This window comes from Buteo buteo, chromosome 25 (assembly GCF_964188355.1).
Source record: "Buteo buteo chromosome 25, bButBut1.hap1.1, whole genome shotgun sequence".
Classification (NCBI taxonomy): Eukaryota; Metazoa; Chordata; class Aves; order Accipitriformes; family Accipitridae; genus Buteo; species Buteo buteo.
Genome location: NC_134195.1, coordinates 13,844,438 through 13,866,417, shown reverse-complemented (window position 1 = coordinate 13,866,417; position 21,980 = coordinate 13,844,438). Strand labels below are relative to the sequence as shown.

General features: G+C 40.3%; 1 long non-coding RNA gene across 1 annotated transcript in view; it reads right to left on the bottom strand.

The window, feature by feature from the left end:
- Positions 1–21,118, bottom strand: part of LOC142044635 (uncharacterized) — a 56,489-nt gene extending 35,371 nt beyond the window's left edge. The window contains exon 1 of the long non-coding RNA XR_012654381.1: positions 21,046–21,118. This is a non-coding gene — a long non-coding RNA (uncharacterized LOC142044635). The remainder of the gene's footprint in view (positions 1–21,045) is intronic.
- Positions 21,119–21,980: the final 862 nt, after the last annotated feature.

Here is a 21,980-nt window from a genome sequence, read left to right as displayed (position 1 = left end):
CCACCACCCCACCAGCTGCTGTCCCTGAGACCTGTCAGGCTCCAGCTCCTGACACCACCAGCCCAGGCGCCTGTACCCCCCATCTGACTCCAATGCCTGGCCCCAAATCCTCCCATGCCCCTCCAGCAGCCAGCACCTTGTCCCTACAGCGCTCACACCTGCAAGGGACAGTGAGTGAGGAGGTGCAAGAAGAGCTACCACAGGATTTAAGGAGAAGACAGGCCAGGCTGGGGTGATGAGGCACAGGGCTTGGTCAGATAAGTGTGCTGACCTGCCACAGTCTGCACACAGATGGACCCTCTTAAGCACAACCCTGTCCACCTCTTACCCCTTTGCTCCTTCCCATCCCCTACACGTGCCCTTGTAAGTTTCGCATAGTCCCACTGACACCCCACACATCATAAATATCTGGGACACCCAGCTTTGCCTTCTTACCAGTGGCAAAGTCTGCAATTTCTTGATGGCACACCAGTCGGTGTGACCGAAGAGGTTTGTTTCTTCCCACTGTCTCCATGATCTTTGTCATACAGGTTTGTGTCTCTGTATGATCTCATCACTTCCCCCTTTACTTGTTATCCCCTTTTTCATTGAAAAGATCCTTGATCAGATCACCTTACTGAAGCAGGGGCTCTCATCTCCCATGTGCCCTTACAGAAGGAACACAGCAGAAACTGCTGAGACATAAGAAACGTTGAGTGCTGAAATGGAAAAGGGACCATCCCCGTAAATACTGTTGAGATCTAAAAATCAAGGGACATTCAAAGTCAAATGGTTGGAAAATGTAGTTGATGGGTTCTGGAAACTGAGATGTCTACAGGCAAGATTTCAGAGGTAGGGATGAAGGTGATCACTTGTGTGCTCCACCCAGTCAGAGCCGCTCATCTCTTTTTCATACAAAATATTTTGTGTTTAATCATTTCATATCAGAAATAAATGCTTTGGGAGCCAGAATCTGTCAGCTGAGTTCCTGCGTTTCCCATGATCAATTATGCTAGTATTCAGATAATAAAGCAGAAAGTAGCAATTTCTCCTTAGTCCTGTATTTGCAAACCAGACCACCATGTACTGTAATGGAAAAAGGATTAGAAGCCCATGGTCTTGGACCTCCTGTGCCTGTAAAGAAAACCAGTATTTCCCTAGGGAAAAGAAAGGACTCTGTTCTTCCCCCAAATGTATGTTTTATTAATTTGTCCATTCAGTGCTTAGCAGTGTAAGTGGTAAATAAAACTTAAAATTTTTTAGTTTATCAACGCAAATCTAAATCAGGGTTTCACTAATGTACAGCTTTTGGCATCCAACAAAGCCAAGAGGCCTTTTCATTGTGGTATCATATTGAGCATAAAAAGTTATTCATTGCAGTGTTAGTTTTGTCACAACTCAATCATCAGTGTTTCATTACAAAAAAACTGTCAGTGGATCCTCCCTGGGCAGAGCCTTTCTGATGTAAGGAAAGAGAGGTGAGAGTGTACCCCAAAATTAAGAAGTATGTGGGTGCTTTTATCGCTACCTCAGCCAGCTAAAGAAAATCCTCTCTGTCTAATTTTAGAGATGTTACTTCTATCTCAGTCTAACAGTAAAGCTTTGAAAACGAAAATGTGACACGTGCCTCAGATGAAAATCTGCCCAATATTAGGAATAAGGGGTCTTTCACTCACCAAAACAATAATGACAAAAAAAAATCCCAACAGATTAATTTCTCCAAAATATGATTGTTGAAATGTGGTGAAATAGCTAGTGACAGATCTCTAGTACTCTTCCCTTCCTACTTCCCCACCTCAGAGCATCCTGACCCAAAGCAAACTTGCCATTAAACTGCTTGTATCTCCTCCATTAAAGCATGCTGGTGAGCAGTAGCATTTGAGAGCCATCAACAACTGGAAAAGTCTTATTCTTTGTACTTCATAAAATTAATGTTTTCCTTATCTGTAAATTTAACCAAAAGGATTTTCCCACTGCTGCTACTGCAAGGCTATTTCCAAGTGTCAGGCAACAAGCCCATTCTTTATGTATGAGCCACACAGAGAAATGGAAGTGATTGCTTTGAAAGCCTAGAGCCTTCTAATGAAAAAGCAGCAAGGGTCTTCTGCAGACAACAACTGCCATGTTTCTACTCCAGCTATTAGGGAACTCAGAGCTCCAGGGTTTCTTGCAAGGGCCAGACACAGGACTCAGAACCAGAGTAATTAAATGTCTCAGAGAATTTACCAACATGCTCCCCCTGACCCTAGACTTCTAAGAATTAAAAAGAAAAGAATTAAAAAGAAAGTCTTGACAAATTTCCATCCAGGTGCTACAGGGCTGTCTTATGCTGGAATTCAATAGACCCACTTTATTCTAAACAACAGCATTTAGAGACTGAGCAGGAAAGCAGAAGCACGCTACAAATGAAGTCAGCTTATGCTCTATCTGTTCCTCTTCATGTCTGCCAAAGACAGGTCACTTTCTGACACCTTGAGAGAAAGGCTCAGCAGCTGAATAAGGCAGCTGAAGGTGTTTCTCTGTTCACACTGCAGCCCCAACAGTTTCTTCATTTGTCTACCTTAGATGTTCCTTTATTTCTCTTATCAGGAATGCCCCATAAGATCCATGCCCCTGTGCACTCTGCTGCTCATAGGCAAACTGACAGGTAGCTCACAGGCACTGGAGCAGCTGGTTGAAAGCTGGAGGTGCAGTAACCCATACTAAGCCTTTTCAGCCCTGAGACCTTACAACATAGCCATGCTACCTCTCGTGTTCCTCTGTCTTTGGGAAATTTCTCTTGAAGGAAATTATAGTGATGAAAGCTCTAAAATTTGCTCACATCAACAAGCACTTAGAGGCTTATTTCAACTAAAATGTGTGAACTTTTTTCTTCTAATCTTCACCTTAAAAACCTCAACTAGTTGCACATTCTTTTCCAGTTATTTCAACAGTATGAGCTACTTGTCTTGCAAAAGTTTAACACATACATTACAAAAACGTACTGTAGACTATATATATGTTTCATTAGTGCCACATATCCTTCTCATCCCAGATGAAGTATACATTCACATCTTTAAAAAGAATTAGTGAAGAGAAATGAAAATTAATATACCATGCCAATTACTGGTAAGAAAATGAAATTAATTGGACAGTCAAAAGCCACAATGTTGCAAAGTCCTTTAATACCAATTAGCTGTGGGAATAATCAATATGCTGCTTCTAGGAAAAATCTATTTGCAAACAGGCATTGCAAATTGAAGTAAGCTTTAGGATGCATAGTTAACATTGTATTATAAAAATGCCATTTTTCTGGCAATCAATGAGTAACAAATCCAGAATCTTTCATACAAATGAGTCTAATTTACATCAACTGACTAGTCACAAAAAAGTCACAAAACTAAAAATCAGTTTATTAAATCCTTCCAGTGCTCTGTTTAAACCTTGCTATTCATTTTCTGCTTCTAATTTACATACTGTTTTTTCTTTCTTCATCTTTAATAAATTTCCAAGCAATTTGTTGGACATTACAAAAGCACAAAATACAGTCCCTGATCCAAAAGCCTAACAGTCAACAAAGGTTTATATAATATACAAGCATCATATTGCATTCATGTTCTCTGCTCTCCAGAAAAGAAACGTAGCATCTTGACAGAGTAATTTGAAGTAATCTAAAGGAGGTAGGAGGAAAGAGTCAGAAATAAATTATTTTCTTCATTAATAGATAATCATCTCTGTCTTGGGTGTTAATCTTGTTTGTGAAGAATTCCAGTGTGAAGGACAGAAGCTTGCATATAGTGTAACCTAATTTTAAAATAACACACACTGAACACAAACTGGGTTCAAAGAACTTAAAAAAAAAATCCTTCCTATTCTACACAGGGAATGAAACAAATCTTTCAAAGATTCTCAAACGAGTAAAAACTCTGTCTCTCCTTCTTTTCACTGGAAAAACCAAGGCTTTATTCAGGATGTAGAATAGGTAAATTAAAAACCTTGTTCTTCCCAACTGGATTTCTTGGAAATTGATGTCTCCATGTTCCACTTCACTTTTGTGAGTAAAAAAATTAACACCGTAGGGTTGGGCAATTCTGTGAAAGTAATCTGGTCAAATCAAACCTGTTTCACTGCATTTTTGCCTTTGTCATCTAGTCCTTTGTGAAATACTGTAAACTGTTCTTTTTCTGGGACATTCACACACTTCCACTATCATTCTTACAATGCAAGAGGTGGAAAAATATTGGAATTTGGTTATGAAAATAAGATTTATAAAGAAGAAGGTTGTTAGTTTGCATGTAATTTTTTGTACTTGTAGGTAGAATAGGCCTTTAGATCTCTAAATTTCCTTGGTGTATGAACATTTACACTCACTGGAGATCTGGCCTTTGGCTTTTGATTTCCACAAGGGTACAATAAATAGTATAGAACAATTGAGAAAAATAAAGATCAAACTTGTAGTCTTCCTAGCTTACTGGAAGTGATAATAATAAATCTTCAGTGACTTATGTTTTATAGTAAGATAGTAAAATCCTGTGGTTCCCTATGGATAGGAATGTGGGAAACAGGTTAATGGAATTGGAAGATAAAGAAGTGACTGCTTGTCTGGACAGTTGCACAATCACTGTAGATATGGTATTAAATAAATTAAGGCTTTTTTTTTTTTAAAGATATTGAGATGCCTAGCATGGACCACTTCCTATCAAGTAATAAAAGATACTCTATACCCCAGAACTGCTGAAGAAGATGCTTGGTATGCCTTTTTAGCTGGTTTACTGTTTCTGCTTTGGAAAATATTACTGGAAAACCCCATCTCTAGACAGTTTGGAAACACAAGAATGTTGGAAGGAAGGCAGAGGAGCAGTTCAGCTCTATGTGCTGACTATGTGCTAGAGGTTAGTCATGCTCTGAGGTTTTGCCTCTGCTAACTGCAAGCAGCTGACTCTTCGGTAGCTCTTCTTTGACAAGGGTCTTTAGCAACAGAGTTGTTCATCGTGATCAAAAGAGCAATAGCAAAAATTTCACTAATGGTCACAAGGAGACAGGTGCAGAGCCTCTGTGCTAGTTGAGGAAAAAGGAGGGGAAGTAAGTTTGCTGTCGCCTCTGTATAATTCAGTTAGAATGTATGAAGTGACTTATCTCTAGCTTTACCTCCTGCACCACTGTTTTAAATTGTTACTTTTTTTTAAACTAATTTCAATATAATACTACACTGGCAGTGTCATAACACAGCTAGGATTTAGTCAAGTTTTCTGTTGTGAGGATCTATTTTCCGATGTCTAAACTAGAACTTAGTGGGCAGAAAAAACTTTCTGGGGCATAAAGGGATAAAACTCTACTTACAATATCTTCAGTCCAAGAGTGCCTATTTTTTCCTAACTATTTTTCAAATGTAGAGATAGAAAAAATTAGTTTAAAGACTAGATATACAGTCAATTTATTATTCCACTGTCTCAACTGTGTTAACTCCTCCTGTCAAGCAAAAGCAATAGCTTTTGGTATGATCAATAAGCATGGTTATTTGGCATATAAAGCATTTTTAATGTATTTTGGGCTCAGCTTTTTGAGGTAATGGAATTTGGGTTTCCCAGAGAGCTGGACTAGGATCTGATCCAACACATTCAGATTCATTAGCCGTGATTTTGTATCCCAAGGTAACTCTTTGGAAGAAAACAAATACATCTGGATTTCACATAGATTGTAATGGAAAGCTGCAAAAGGAAATGCTAAAGTAACTGTTTCATTGCTAATGCAACAAACCCAAAGCCTAACCAAAGTCAAATTGAGTCTAATGCAACTTGGGGAATTTAGGTGACAACCAGACTGTCCAGAATATATTACAGTGAAGAGCTTATTATTCTTCTCTAAAATAGTGCTACAGGTCATGAGATAATAAGAACCATATAGCCTTTTCCAGACACATAAGTTGTGTATCTTTTCTTTAAAAATAGCTTGAGATTATGTCTTTTTTTTTTCCACCACAGAGGAATCAAATGGAGGGGAAAATGCTTATTTCTTATCCAGAATTGCTCTATTCAAAGTTGAAAGACAAACTCTACAACCAGCAAAACAGTTAGTAGCATCTCTATGTGAAAAGGCCATGAAGTTGTGCAGTCACATATGAGATGCAAGATTTTCAATGAATGATTCATAATTATTCAAATCTATACATCTTTCCTGAGCAGACCTCAGATAAAAAATAAATATGTCTATTTCTCTTTAGTGCCATTTTGTAAATGTGTGGCCTCCAAAGTCTGTCTTCAAGGGATGTAGTTTGAAGTAATTTTCTTTTAAATTAGGGGTGGTAAAATAGTCTTTTATTTCTTAGTGGGGTGAGGGGGGAATCATACTTTCACTGTATAGTATTTATTGGCATACAGCTTTCGTAGTCAAAGTCTTCAGTTGCCTTGGAGCACGGGAAACATGTCCCATTTTTAATTTGGAGACTCTATAGCCAGTATAGAGTCCAGCAATAACAGCTGCTACACAGGCATGATAGGCAAGGAGCCTGCCCAGAGTTAGCCAGCTCTCTGCCACCTGTGTCTTACAGGAGCAGGATTGATTTGGGCCTGACAGAGGAGATGCCTTTCCAGGACCTGGCAAAACCAGCACCCAGGCTCCCCGGGCTTGGCAGGAAATGTGCCGTAGCCCCTAGGCATTTATACACGTGTCAGTGTGTGAGATCCACAGGGTCTGCCGGCACACGCTCTTGTATTTTGGATCTTTTCCCTCCAAACAGGCAATATAACGTAATTCCTCATCTTTGCCTGGCTGCAGTTCTATCGTACAAGTGCATGGATAAAGAATGATACAGCACACTCAAGCAAACACAAGGTTAAACTCTCATTATAAAGTTGGAAATGGCTTGGAAAAAGAACATGAATTCTCTTAAAACCAGCTAGATTTATTTATAAAAATCCCATTTTTGGCTGTGTACCTTTCACTTAGGATATTTAAGAAATGCCTCAGCTGTTAGACCTGCAGAAACAGCTCATAGGGCAACATCTCTTTTCTGCTCAACAGACTTGAAACTTTTCAATTTCTAGTTCAAAAGTTATCTTTGGGAGGCAGAGACTTAGTATCATTCCTTCACACTGCAACTTGCACAATCATTTTTCTGATCCACTCCCTCCCCTTTTCACTGTAACACAACATCTGTAACTGTGACTGATGCCACTTCTGCATCAGTTTCTACATCAGCTGTTTATCAGCATCAGAGATTAGCCAAGGCTGCAATTGGATTGTTTGTGGTCTCGTTTTACATGAGTACCAGTGAGCACGGGCATTCTTTTATCCCATCTCTTATTACATTTGCATTAATCTACATTATATTAATAGGCAGAAAACATTGATATTCTCACTATAATATTAACAATTAATACTATTACAATGCAAATACAGCAAGTTTCACTACCTGTATCCATAGTATTTAATAAAGTGAAATAAATTTCTGTTGCTTCTTTCTAGTTTGTAGTCTATTGTTTATCAGACTGGTTTGTCTATTCTGTAAAAGAGACTTTTCTTTTTTTGAGGTTCTTCTACACAATCTACAAAGTAAGTTCTTAATGCTGAAAAGTAAATCTTCCCCAAATTAGTAATGAAATAACAAAGGAGTCAAGTCATATATCACAGAATCACAGAATGGTTTGGGTTGGAAGGGACCTTTAAAGGTCACCTAGTCTGACCCCCTGCCATAGACAGGGACATCTTTCACTAGATCAGTAGCTCAAAGCCTCATCCAACGTGACCTTGAACACTTCCAGTGATGGGGCATCCACAACTTCACAGGGCAACCTGTTCCAGTGCCTCACCACCCTCATCACAAAAAATGTCTTCCTTCTGTCCAATCTAAACTTACCCTCTGTCAGTTTTAAACTGTTGCCCCTTGTCCTGCCACTACAGGCCTTAGTAAAAAGTCTTTCTCTGTCTTTTTTATAAGCCCCCTTTATTGAAAGGCTGCAATAAGGTCTCCTCAGAGCCTTCTCTTCACCGGGCTGACAAACCTAAACTCTCTCAGCCTTTCTTCAGAGGAGAGGTGTTCCAGTCCTCTAATCATTTTGGTTGGCCCTCCTCTGGACCCACTGCAACAGGTCCATGTCTTTCCTGTGCTGAGGACCCCAGAGCTGGATGCAGTACTGCAGGTGGGGTCTCACCAGAGCAGAGTAGAGGGGGAGAATCACCTCCCTCAACCTGCTGACCACGCTTCTTTTGAAGCGGCCCAGGATATGACTGGATCTCTGGGCTGCAAACACACATTGCCAGCTCATGTCCAATTTTTCATCCACCAGTACCCCTGAGTCCTTCTCCTCAGGGCTGCTCTCAATCCCTTCATCCCCCAGCCTGTATTGGTACTGGGGATTGCCCTGACCCAGGTGCAGGACCTTGCACTTGGCCTTGTTGAACCTCATGAGGTTCTCATGAGCCCACTCCTCAATCCTATTAACATCATGCTCCTTTATTTTATTGCTTCTTATCTGAGTTGTAGATACTTCACTGATCATCACAGGTAGAGCATTCACTGGGCACTCTTAAAATAAAGCAGAATAATGATTCCGCTCCCTCATCCCATGCTCTAATTTCACTGGAGTGAGACAGTGCTAAAGCACATAAAACAGCAGGGAAAGACAAGCTGTAAATGTAGGAGTTCTCAAAATCACAGCATTTCTCTTCTGAGTATGATTTTTCCTCAGCCACAAGAGGTTACTAATTTGCTCCAGTCCTGCGATGAGCAATTGTAGCCTTCTTTAGGTAGCACGTAATGTCCTTCAGCAATAGTCCCTCTGCACACAGGGGAGCTTCCTCTTGTTTGGGCGGAGGCTGACTCTCACTCTCCAGGCCAAGGCACAAGCTTTCGGAGCTCACTGTCTCCCTGCAGCAACTCTTCTCCGACAGCAACGCTATCTTCCAAACAGAGGAAAGCTGACAGCAGGGAGAGATAGCATTTTCTGCAAGGGAAATCCTTTAGTCATTCTCTATACGGTTCTGGAATAAGGATCCCTCTTTTTACTTTGCTTTGGAGAGAGAAAGAAAAGAGGAAAAATGGTGCTAATGCTCTGTGCCTAAAAGTACATGAAGAATTGTTAAGCTGATTTTAAATCTATGGGAATGCGTGTGAATCTGCAATTGACTGGGCGTTTTTAGAGGTATCAAAAATCTTTTTTTTTCTGGCCAGTTACACAGATTGGTAAAAACTAAAAGCACAAATTGCACATATATTTTTGTATATGCCCTTCAGCAAAGGAATATCCACAAATAGCTCCTGTAGGTATTTCTGGTAGCAGCTGTCAGTTGGTCTCATGGCAAAAGCGCTTCCTTCTGTTATTTCATGCTGCAGAAACAGAACGCTCTGCAGATAGATAAATCTTCTCCCTTCAGTTTTTCTTAACTTCTTCCTTCAGTAGCATGTACTCAGACATACGCTAGAGAAATTATTGTAATTTTTTGCTGCTAGACAGTATTCACAACTGACTCAATTTTTTGGCTCTGATTTTTTAATAGTTCTGACTACAACTTTAAAATACATGATAGTCTTAATAATATATTAGCTAACTTTGCATATGAGAATGGAAAGCACTTGCTGGGCCCTAGAGTCTGATTCTCTGCCTTTAAGGGCAGATATGTCATATGATTTATTTTTAAAAAAAAAAAAAACAAAACAACAACAACAACAAAAATTATCTAAATATAACTTTAAAGTACTCATAGGTCTCATTATTGTGGGAAGGTTGTTCTAGAAGCTACTCTCCTAAAGCCAGCTTGTAACTGTTTGGTTCTGGGACATCACTGTCCTTAAATCAGAAATTCTTTTTCACTGTTTACCTACCCAAAATGTATATAGACAGGATTTATGAAAGATGCCACTCTTTGTTTCATTACCTTCATTGTAAGTTCTAGAAATTCAGCTGACCTAGTAATGAATCCACCTCTTATCACATATAATTTTATACCAATTTGTAGGTGGGAAGAGAAATAGTCTCCCCTGGACAGAGGAAATATAAAGTGCTGGTCTTTTGTGTATATATATATGTACATCAATGAAGTATAACAAACACAGAATCATAGAACAGCACGGGTTTGGAAGGGACGCTTCTTTGCCCTTTATGAATGCTTCTTATGGAACCCCATGCAGCTGGGCTCTGAGCATATTCAAGCTGGCTTTTCTAAAATCCTGTGTCTTTGTCCTACTACTGGTCTTCAGTGTGCTCAACAGGATCTTAAATTCCCCCATGTTGTGATCGCTGTACGCAAGGCTAACACTGGTGGTTATGTTGTCAAGTCTTCTCACTTTGTGAGCAGTGAATCAAGCAATGCGTTGGTCCTTGTCAGCACATCGAGCATCTGTAGCAGGAAGCAGTCCTCAACGCGTTCCAGAAACCTGATGGACGACTTGTGCACTGCCGTGTTATATTCCCAGTAAGTGTCTGGGTAATTGAAGTCACCCATGAGGACCAGGTTCTGTCGGCCCAAGACTTCCTTAAGCAGCCAAAATAAGGTTTCATCAGCCTCATCATTTTGATCCTGAACAAAAGTATTTTCATTTAAAACTTCAACCACACTTTACCTATGGACAAATATTACTCAGATATAAGCAGTTTCAGTTCTAAATAAATATTAAAATTACCTATTTCCCACTTTCATTGCATTCAGATATCTTGCAGAGAAACAGAAAATAGTGGCTTGTGCAACTTGTTGGTGTTTTTCTATAGTTGCACAGAGATTCTTCATATCTCTAACTGCTATATGAAATAACTTACTGTACACTTGGGATGTTTGATGCTTTGACTCTAGAGTTACTCATTTCATATATTTTTTTAAGAGCTTAATGAAAACTCTGGTGTAGAAATAACAAATTGTAGAAATTAAAAAAACCCTAGAGAGCTGCATAAAGACACTATCTGTAAGTTCAAATAATGAATGTGAACTGTTTATCTAGTTGCTGAATAACACAGACTGCTTTAACTCTCGTTAGGTAATCAATCTTGATTAGGTAATCTACCTTGATTATCATACAATCTTTTTTTGTACAACAACATTGCACAGATTAGGACAATGGGTTTCCTTTAAAGAAGAAAATCACAGATGAGTTAAACCAGCTGTCATTCAAATAGCCTTTTTCACTCTAAAGGATCCCAAAGCTATTTACAAATATTGTGTTGCAGGAAATACTTCATCATCGATGCATATTCTTCTGGGAATAGGGGAGGGTAGGAGAGTCATAAAACAGGTTAAGACTTGAAGCAAAACAAGACAGCTGAGGTTAGAGGAGGAACTGGGGGAGAATGAAAGGAGTGCTGGCAAGATTACCAGGACTAACACAAATCCCCTTCCAAAAGGGGATTGTAGCATGCACTTATAGCATGCAAGTGAAATGCTGAAGCATACTGCCCTCACTTTCCTGAACTTTGGTCTCATTGCTCAGTGAAAGAGCAGCCCAAATTCTGGTTTAGAGACTGCAGGAAAATTTAAACTGATTTGAATCCTACAGCCACTGTACTTGTATACCTCAGTGCACCATCTTTTACAGTTATCAGTCAAATAGGGAATAAATTCATATGAAAGACACTTTCAGAATACTAAGAAATACAGTCAATATTATGCATACTTGTCACCAGAACCTATTGGCCTACTATTGTCCATTAGATATTTCTATATTTTGGTGCTGTTGCATATTTGTCTGCAAGAGTCCAACAACATATTTACAGTGTCATATTTAGATGCTGCACACACACACACAAATATATATACCTCCTCCCCTGACCTTCGTTGGGGGTTGTGGGGTCCATGGTTGCAACACAAAGTACTACATTGCTTGGGGTCTCCTGAGCTTTAGGAAAATGGCAGCGTCTCAACCCTGTGCAAACTTCACCATGTTAGAAATTTTTGCCTGGGTAAAAGGGTGACCGTTTTCTTCGTCCATCATTACATCACTGGCCACAGCACCCAAAATTCAGAAAGCACATGTCCTGGTCATGTTTGCATTAACCAGGTTGGTTCATGCCCTCCAGCCTTGCTCTCTGAGCAGTTTAGCTCATGATGAGCACCTTGAGCTGCCCACAACTAAACCTGCTTCTGAATCACTGAAAGAAAAGACTTGATATGCCTGAGGTCTCATACACTATATTTTGCTGTTTATTTCTGCCTTTTATAGTTGCCATCTGGCTCCACACTCCACATGCGTGCAGAGATGGGGACACATGCAACTCTACAGCCCTCTCCTGTTCTTTCTTTACCTTTCAATGAGTTGAAGGGCAGTGTTTAGCATTTATTTAAAGTCTGTGCTTTGAAAAGATTATCCAGAACTACAGCTCATTTTACCACCACTGCCAGCACCCTGTGTGGATCAGGGGCTCCCTGGGGGCTGGGGGGGCTCCCCATGGTGGGTCAGGGCAGGGCCTGGCACCCAGGGCCCATCCCACCCCCCAGGAGCTGGGGCCACCGGGGCAGCCCCAGGCCCGGGCATCGGGCACCTCCATGGGGACGGGCTGAGGACAGGCCGAGGCCTGGCTGGGGCCTGCGTGTAGGCCCGGCTCGGAGGGGCCCACGGCCGGGCAGGGCAGGGCTGTGGGGAGCCAGAGTGTTGCTGGGGCAGGGGCTGACGGCCCCTGACATGGGGTCCTGGGCCCGGGGCAGGGTGGGGGGAGCCCCGGGGGGCTGGCGGGGACAGTCAGGGCAGTGGGGGCACTCAGGGACGTGGCAACCACAACACAGCCTTTGTTCAGAGAAAAAAACCTCCAATCTACTAACAGTGCTGTCTTTGCAAACTAGTTTTTCCTTGGTAGTTTTGGGAGTCGTGATCCGCCGGTTGGACGTGCCGGTGTGTGGAAGCGTACCTCCCCACCCGGCTGCAGCTAAGCCCTGATGCTCCCTGCCCATCCCGTCCTCCGAGGCTGCTGCACTGGAGCCAGTTTCGACCCAAAGGCCGTGCAGTTCAGCAGGGGTTTGTAACTGGCCCAACTACTCCTGTTGAAGGAGCACGGCCCTGGCGGAGCCCAGCACCGTGCTGAGGAAGCCGTCTGCCTCCCAGGTGGGCGCGCAGCAGCCTGGAGCACAAGCGGGACGAGCTGGAGTTCGTCAAGCCCCACCTAAGCACACCTGCCATAAGTTATGGCCTGAAGTTGGATAGCTCAGTATTTAGCATTGGTATTTAGATACTTCTGAACTAATATGTTTTAGAGACAAGCGCATTTTACTGAGGCTCCTTGTTTTAATTAGCATTACAAAAAGCAATTCTGTAAATGACAGAGGAATTGACAGCATAAGATTGTAATTCTTAACAAGTATTTTTTCCGCATACCCCCAGGCCACTAAGTGAACACATCAGAAGTTGTAAGTATGTTGTAGCTCTGAAATCATAATGTTTGGCATTGATTTAGAAATGCCTCCTGCGCATTAAAGGATAGAGGGGTTTGCTACTTGCAAGCACCACATTCCCCTGTATTGCAGTCATAAATGGATCAAGTCATGCTTTTGCTTTTAATAGATACATCTACTCTTTTGAAGCAATTCCCCCTGTACTTTCATGTACATGGCACATTTGTTTGTATGGTGGAGTTAATGGAGCTGGCATGCACAAACTGGATTTCTTTCAGGTGAAATTAAACTGAAAGATGAACTGCAGAACTGCACCCAATGTACTCCGGCAGCTCCAGCACTCAGTCTCTGGGACCAGTCTGAAGTTAGTCTGAATTTAAAAAAATCCGTCAAGTGTGTTGTGAAGTTGTAGCACCAACTGCCCCGCACTGCAGATCCAGCAAGCAGTGTGTGCATTGGTCCCTGCCCCTTGCCAACGTAGACAGAGCCTATACAACTTTATAGTTGGGGTTTTCACCAAATTTCACCCTTTAATGATGCAAAGAGACTTTTCATACAGAAGCATGTAACATGATATATTTAAAATCCATATTTCCACACAGGATATTACAGGTTGTATGTAACTTTTCCTCCTGTAAAATGTCCTTAGACCATGCTATATTCTACTACCTTACCATCTCATATAACTGTTTTAAAGAACACAATATATGTCCTCATTTCCCATTTTAGGTTCCTTTCTGCATTTATCTTTTATCTCTTTCAATATTCTTCATAGTATTTCTGGAATTACAAACAAGAAACTACCAAGCAACTAGTATATTACTTTCATCAGTAAGGAAGCATGTAAAATTTGGTAGATAACTTCCTGAAGAAGGTGGGATGAATGTTCTGTAAGCCCTTTGGCACCGCAGACTGGCTGAGCTGAGAGTTTAGGGTGACATAATACATTTTTCCATGTAAATGCAAGGAAGAAAGAAACACAAAGGAATCTAAGTTTCATCCGTGTTGTCACAAAGTCTGGTAAATGCATTAGCTAAGGGCAGTGATTAATTCAGCACTCATGTAAATGAAATGTGCTGTCAAAGTCATTTTTAGTCTTAGTCCAAGTATAACTTCATCATCAGCTGTTGGTGACATGCTACTTCCTAACTGGTTATTTCTCATCCATATGCTCACTAACATATTAACTACTCTGTATTATCACAATAATGCATCATTTAATACAAATGCAACAGTGTTTTCATAACACCACCAGAACATTTTCCAGTGGCAATGTACTTCTCTTCAGATATGATCTCATGACTAAATTATTCCTGACTTGCTGCCACATACACCCCTAGGTCATATATGTATTTTTCTTAATGGACGAACATAAATTCTACAGTATGGAGAGAAGTAAATATGCCTAATAGGGAGGAAAACACATCCCTTGATGGGATTGAGGCAGGAAAAAGAAATGTTGGTCAATTACTGCCCTCTCTCCCCTGCCTCTCATTTATCTTTGCTCTTTTTTTCGTATAATTATATGTGACAGACAAATGAAGTACAGCATTTCTAAATAATGCATATTGCACTAGCATATAGGAGGAACAAAATAAGGGACACCATTTTCATGATACCTAAAAAAAAAAGAGTTCAAAAAAGAGAACTAGTGTCACAGAACATGGAATGGGGGCCATTCCAGGTCTAGCTTTCTTGTAAATAGGGAAAAGACAGTACAGCCAAGTAAGGTTACCCTCATAAGGCACAAAGGCCACATCATGTTATTTGTCTCCATTAGCTTGGCTGAGAGACAAGTGACCAACTCCCTCCACCTTGTGCCCATTGCCAGTCTTCAAGACTCCTTGTAGAATGCGCCTATTTGATTGTAAGGCTGCAAAGACATTTTGAAAACTTCAGATTCAGAGAGTAGCTGTTTCCAAACTGTAGGATAGCTCTCTGTGTGCTTGGTTCCAACAAGAATAGTGCTAATGCAGTGTAAGCACTTAAAACGGCAAGAACAACCTATCAACCTTGCAATTTTATACATTCCCCTTACTTTGCTACTAAGAACTCCTCTGGAGGTCAAAATTTTCCTTGGGGAAAAAAAAACCAACAACAAAACAACACAGGGATCTGAGAGCTACAGCTCAATAGTGTTAATAAATAGCAAAGCACCTGGCAAAACATTAGCTGGAATAGCAGAACCGGGGTGGGGGGATCATTATTAGTATTTTCTCACTGAGCCTTATTTCAAGACAATGTTTAAATCAATCAAACCATTTATGTGATTTCCCAGCTAACTAGATCGTTAGCTGGGGTTTGTGTGTAAATTTTGCTTCATACCATCATTGTTGTGATAGAAATTGCTGCTTCTAAAAGGGGAAGAACCAGCATGTGCAAGCATTGCTGCTATAAACAGCGTGGCAGAAGAATTGAAGGCTTGTTATGAAACTACATAAAGCTTGTTTTGCCACATAAACGCCAACTGGAGGTGCAAAAGCTCCTGACCTCTGACAACTGAACTATTTATTCAGTCAGGTGCCTAAAAAGAATCAGACATTAAAATCTGCAAGCATTTAAATTTGAGGATTGTTTGGGGTCTCTAATAATAACCCACCAGATACTTGCAGTCATGTGAAATGGCTCAGCCATGTCAGATGGACCGTAATGGCTCACTGGCATCCGTCTGCATTTCTGTTTGTGCACTCACATTTGCCTAAAGAATATACTGCATGAAACTTGCAGAAAGAAATGCTGGTTAGAGGAGTCAGAGACTGGAGGAAAGCCAAGGAATTATTTTATCCACAGAAAGTTAGATTCCTAAGTAAAGTCGCAAAATCTGGGCAAATATGGATTAGTATAAGAACTGGATTAGCATAAGAAATATGGAGTCCCTTTGTACGATGTCTTTACACCAGCACAATACATAAAGCTGTAACTGTGCTTGCATTTTATATCTGCAGATGGTTCAAAGGCAGAAAGGTTATGTCAATTTCTCTACTTACACATACAAGCCTAGTACTTACACTGAAAATAAATGGAGGATTTAGACTTATAACCCCTGAAAAAAACTGCATTCCACAAAAAGATCTTATTAAGAAAGTCCTAGGCCTTCAGAATTTAGGTATTCAGCAGTGCTGACTGCATCTTGTAAAACCTAAGGCAGAAGTGCTTTCTATAAACTCAGTATATCCTGTTCTTGAGCGGCCCCTTAAAGCTATGGCCAAAACTTTTTAAAAAAAGATAACTAATGTAACAGGATTTATAGTTCACATAAAGTCACACATGCACAGTTATAGAGCCACTTGAAAGAAAAGATTCACTATGATTTTCCTACACTAGATTATTAAAAGTCATATATTCATATAAAAGAGAGAGCAAGAAAGAAATGAGAAATTTGTTTGAAACCAAAACTGCAGATATTTGTACTAAGCTGCAGAATCAATCATGGGGAAGGGGTAGATTTTATGAATGGAGAACAAAATATACACTGTTTTAATAGTGAACATTTTGTATTGGCATGAGAAATATGGTATAATTGTTTTCTCATATGCGCAGGAACAAGCTACAATTGACCGAAAAAAAGTACAGTAAGTTGGAAGAACAAAATGAAAACTATTTCAGAAGAGCAGCAGTAGCTTTCAGTTGCTCCCTGACTAGACAACACCTTACTTGTTATTTAGGCATTACTATAAGCCTGCCAAGGACAAATGGTCCAAGAAGGTCATTCCTTTAAGGCCAGTTTGGCTTTTCTCCTGTAATGAACCAGTGGGTTTTATTTTATAATGAAAAGGAATCCTGCAAAACTGCTTAAAAGAACTGGTTCCTGGTGTGTGCTTCAGTCTAGACTGTCTTGTCTACACTGAACTGCTAGAACATGTTGGGTAACAGCCTTTTCAGAGTCATAGAGTTGTATGTCAACAGGGACCATTACATCATCTAATCTGACCTGCAAGGTATCAAAAGAACTTACATTTCATCCACTTAATTCTGCATTAAGCCCAATAATTTGTTTGGCTAAAACTTTTCTTCTGGAAAGGCATCCAAGCTTGAGCTGAACACGTTAAGAGAGACGTCTACGCCTTCTTCAATAGTTTGTTCCAATCTGAGATCAAAAATGGTGGCTTATTTCCTGTTTGCAGGAGTCAGATTCTGCTGCCAGCCACTGGTATTCAATAAGTCTTTCACCATTAATATATTACTGACTCTAGTATTCCTTAGCCACCCCCCTACCCCCCGCCGAGAAACCTGCATATTTGTGAGGAATCACTTCTTGGTACATTCTTTAATCAAGTCTTTTTAAGCCTCCCACTGTAAGTTGCCTTCTGTGATCCTAAAGTTATTTTTCTGTACATCTCCCATTGTTTCAAAAGTACTTTTGAGAAACTAGATATCAGAAGAACAGCTTTCTAGCACTCTGCTACTCCTTCTTTGTGTGTATAAACTCATCACATAATCCTCCTGCTATACTATCACTCTGGCAATTCATGCCAAGTTAAAAGGACACTATCACTAGCCCCTTTTCACAGCCACTCTTTCCCAGATATGCGCCCTACTTGATAGCTTACCTTTCGCAGTCCAGCATGTGAATGCCCTGTCTTTGTCGAAAGGACCCAGCTTATCAAGCAATCCAAAGTCCAGTGAAGGACTGCCTTGTCTTGATGATTACTCAGTCTTCTTCAGACCTTGGAGCAAATATGTTCAGCAGTAATTTTTTTGCTCCAAGTCACACGGACAATGTCGATTGTGCTAGATCTAAGGCAGATCTTCATAAATACAAGTCTTAGAATAACATTTCCTCACCAATGACTGCCTTATTCATAATATGCCAGTTAGTCTATTCTTAACCCATTTAATATATGCTTTGCTGGTATTGTGAAGTATTTCCTTTTTAAATGAGAATTCATTCTACGTTATATAAAGGTTTTCAAAGCCATAGACTGATTGCAATCCTGCAATTACCATCACCTCCCAAACTAGTAATTGCAAAGGAAAACATCAGGTTTGTTTATCAGGTAACGTTAGCGTAGCTAGCCTAGCCTTGCCTAGGTCAATCTTCCTGTGCATTTTAAACATCACCACCACATCACCATTCTCCTACTTTTTTGAAACTTCCCTGGTATTATAAGTATTTACTTTAAAACCATGGTGTTAGGCCAAAGATTTCCTTTGCCACCTATTCAAGTATGTAGTCAATGCAGCATTCAGTTCAAGACAGACAGAAGGTATGATGTCTCTGCATAATTATCTCAACCAGTTTGGGTAATAACCAAGCTGCCCACTTTGTAAAAAGGTCATAGATGAACTGAGAGCTGTTAGTCCTCTAGCATCCCTCAGAGTTTGTGCGTGTACTCAGAAAAGGGCACTTCCCCCACTACCACCACCCACAACTCACACGGATCGGTTCACCAGCTGCAGTACAGAGAATTAGAGAATGTGTCTTCCAGAGGCCTAAGCCCACAAGAAGGACAAAGCCAAGAACATACCACTAATGAGGAAACAGTAATTGAAGCAAAGACTAATAGGCACTCTCTGAGCTGGATGACAATCACTCAAACGGTGCCTGCAGTGAACACACACCCTCAACAAGCACAGCATAGAGCAAACCCTCAGGTTTCCCTACGTCCATCTACTTATTCACAAGCTCAGGCTGCAAGGAAGCCAAAAAGACTCTTGCCTCCCTTCCCAAATAGCCTCTGTGCCACACTCTTTTGCTTAATTTTCAGCAGCATTAACGCACCTGGCACACAGCGACTGCTTTCCTCTGGCTCAGCTTCAAGAACGGGGCTGGGGTCAGCACAGCTGACTGGACCCGGTAGGTGGGAATAAACCTTTCCCCACAGCTGCGGTAGGTTAAAGTCACCCTTTCTTCTCCAGAGCACCTAGAGCTGGGGCTATAAGTGCTAGGGTATAGGTGGTACTCCAGCTATAGAAGGTGCTAGGTCTATAGGTGGTGCTCTGGCTATAGGTAGTACTCCACACAGAGAGGTTTGGGCTGTTAGACTTCCCCCTCCCACTCTTATCAGACAGTCTGCGCCAAGAAGTGGGGAATAAACAGGGTTCAGGGCGTTCATTCACACTGGGCCTGCATCTGTTCCCACTTTGTTTTTCTTTGCCTCAGCCAGAGCTGAAGCGAAGTCGTTGATGTGTATGGCAGCAGGCAATGAAAGGTGACTGTTTCAAGGAGGAATTCTTTACAGCAGATGTTTTTTAAATAAAGTGGGAGTTTTTCATCTAATGCTTTTAGCAAACTCTAAGGAAGTCAAAATCTGTTCTGAATATATAAAAATTCAGCTTTGTGAAAAGATGTATTTATCTTCTGATTCTTTTTTACTTTATGTATAATTTGGGGGAGGAGTGTCTATCTTTGAATTATAGGCATGCTTCTAAAACTGTATTCACTGGCTTCTAGTGTTTCTTACCTAAGGAGTCAGATAGCAATTAATGACTTGTTGGAAGAGGAAAAAGTTATTTTCTGAGCAGGGTTTTACTCCACAGAAGAAAAAAAATTAATGAGAGAGAAAAGAAAAAAAATATCTCCAGTTATTGTATCTTACTGAGATTTAATAAATTTCTCTTGACAGCCTAATCATTGGTATCTACTCTTCATTTTTAGAGTAGCTTCTCATATCTGAGATAGGTTGAGCTCCTCTGAAGTCCCTAAATCCCCTGCAGAGCACTACCAGACATCCTACTACAAATTCTGTCAACGAGGAGCACAGTGCTGCAAAACCCCAGCGACGATGACAAGTGTCCTAGCACCAGGCAGCTGAAAGTGGTATCACTGAGAAATGTAAAACAAAGCCCATGGAACATCTAAAGTCTTTCTTTTGCAAATGGTATGGCATTTCAAACTGCTTTAGGAAAGTGATTTAATTTAGCTAGAAAGTCAGGTGGGGATTTTAATTCTGCAAAATATATAAGTCAAATTATAATATACCCAGTACATCAGAACTAGTACCCTTCAGATTGATGAATGAACAGAAACATGTATAGACTGAAATTAGAAAACATTAATATAGAACAAACCCTGAGTTCAGGGATGCCACCTAAAGCCCTGTACACTATTTACGTCTCTAAAGAGTTAAGGAATCCATTAGAAAGTATCTGAGCTGCCTGCAACAAAATTTTTTGACCTGAAGTTGTTTTCAGTGGAGGACAAATTTTATTGGGTTATGTTAGAAAGAACTTCTGAGCGGCAAAGGATGTACATAACTATCCTCCATTTCGTACATTTTGTTTCTGCTGTATACATTCAAAAGAAGTTGTCTTAGAATTTGTCTGGTTTGTAACTTACAGATGCTTTATTTACAGTGCATAAACCTTCAGATAAGTTTAACCAAGAAGCTGAGTTTAACCTTGAGATGCTGCAGTGATATACTACTCCACATACCATATTTTTATTATATCACCAGATGGTTAGAAACCAGCCTAATTGTATTTTAAACACCTACCTATTCCCAGATGCTGCATTCTTGCATACAGATAAATACCCTCAGAGGACTTTAAAACACATCACAAAAATGGCTATCATGATTACAGTTTTGGATTGTAAAGCAGAGATAAAGAGGACAAGTACTCATCAAAAATCCCACCAGGCTTATGAAAGCAGGCTTATTAAAGTACTTGTGTACTTTAATAAGTAGTTTAGGCTACCTAATGCATAACTCAGCTTCAGCTTTCCAGCCTTAGAGAATACCTGGGCTCAGTGTTGCAAACTTAACACTCAGGTTGAAGTGAACCTTGATATTCAAATACATTGGGAGAAGTTTGTTTGCAAGTAATCTAGGGAATTACCTGGTTTTGATTCACCTCTTTCCTGGGAGCTGTATTCTGTTAACTTGACTCCATCTGAACAGTCGTGTTGAAAATAACGATAGATGAGCCTCTGAATCCTAAAAGGAGGTTTTTTTCCTTGTAGATCAGGGCATTTTTACTTGCTGTACTTCTCTACCCTCTAGTGGTGAAAAACAAACTCTCAGGAAACAACTTCAGTAAGTTTTAAAATCACCAAGATTTTAGCCAGAAGATATTTAAGCATTTGGAAGTTCTTAATGAAAGATAAAATGATTTTTTTTAATGTTGAAATGGGATACCAAAGCACTTAAGACACCAAAATGTAATAGGATTCCACAAGTACTGAGGTGTCCACATTAATAAACCCAGCCTCAAATGAGGACTGCAGCGAGTGGGTGGGAGCACTAGTAGTAGAAAATGGGGCATGACTCAAATAACTGCTTGTTACTTATTTTGTAGAGTATTTTAACTAAGAACCTCGGGTTGAAAGTGTAATGTGTATGCACCATTGTTAGCAGAGGCAGAAAAAGTTTAGGTTTACACAAGGCATGTGGCTTCTAACCAGATCATTTGAGCATATGTTATAGTTCAACCCAATGAATGGAAAAATGCAAACTTGATTTTTATATTAAAAAGCTTGTTTTCCTGAAGATTATGTACAAGGCTTTTGTCCATTCATGAGATGGAAAAGTATTAGTTGTGATGTACTGGGTACATTCGAGTTGGATTTATTACATATTTTAAATCCCTACCTGACTTGCTGGCTAAATCAAGCCAACAAGCTGGGATAACCAAAATAACTGCCATGCACCTGCTGTATACCCAAAATGTGTTAAAATACTTAAAATATATAGGAGCACACAAATTTTATCTTAACTACTCCTTTATTTCACCTTCTTCAGTTGTTGCCCTGTTAGATAATTTCTGCCTTAGAC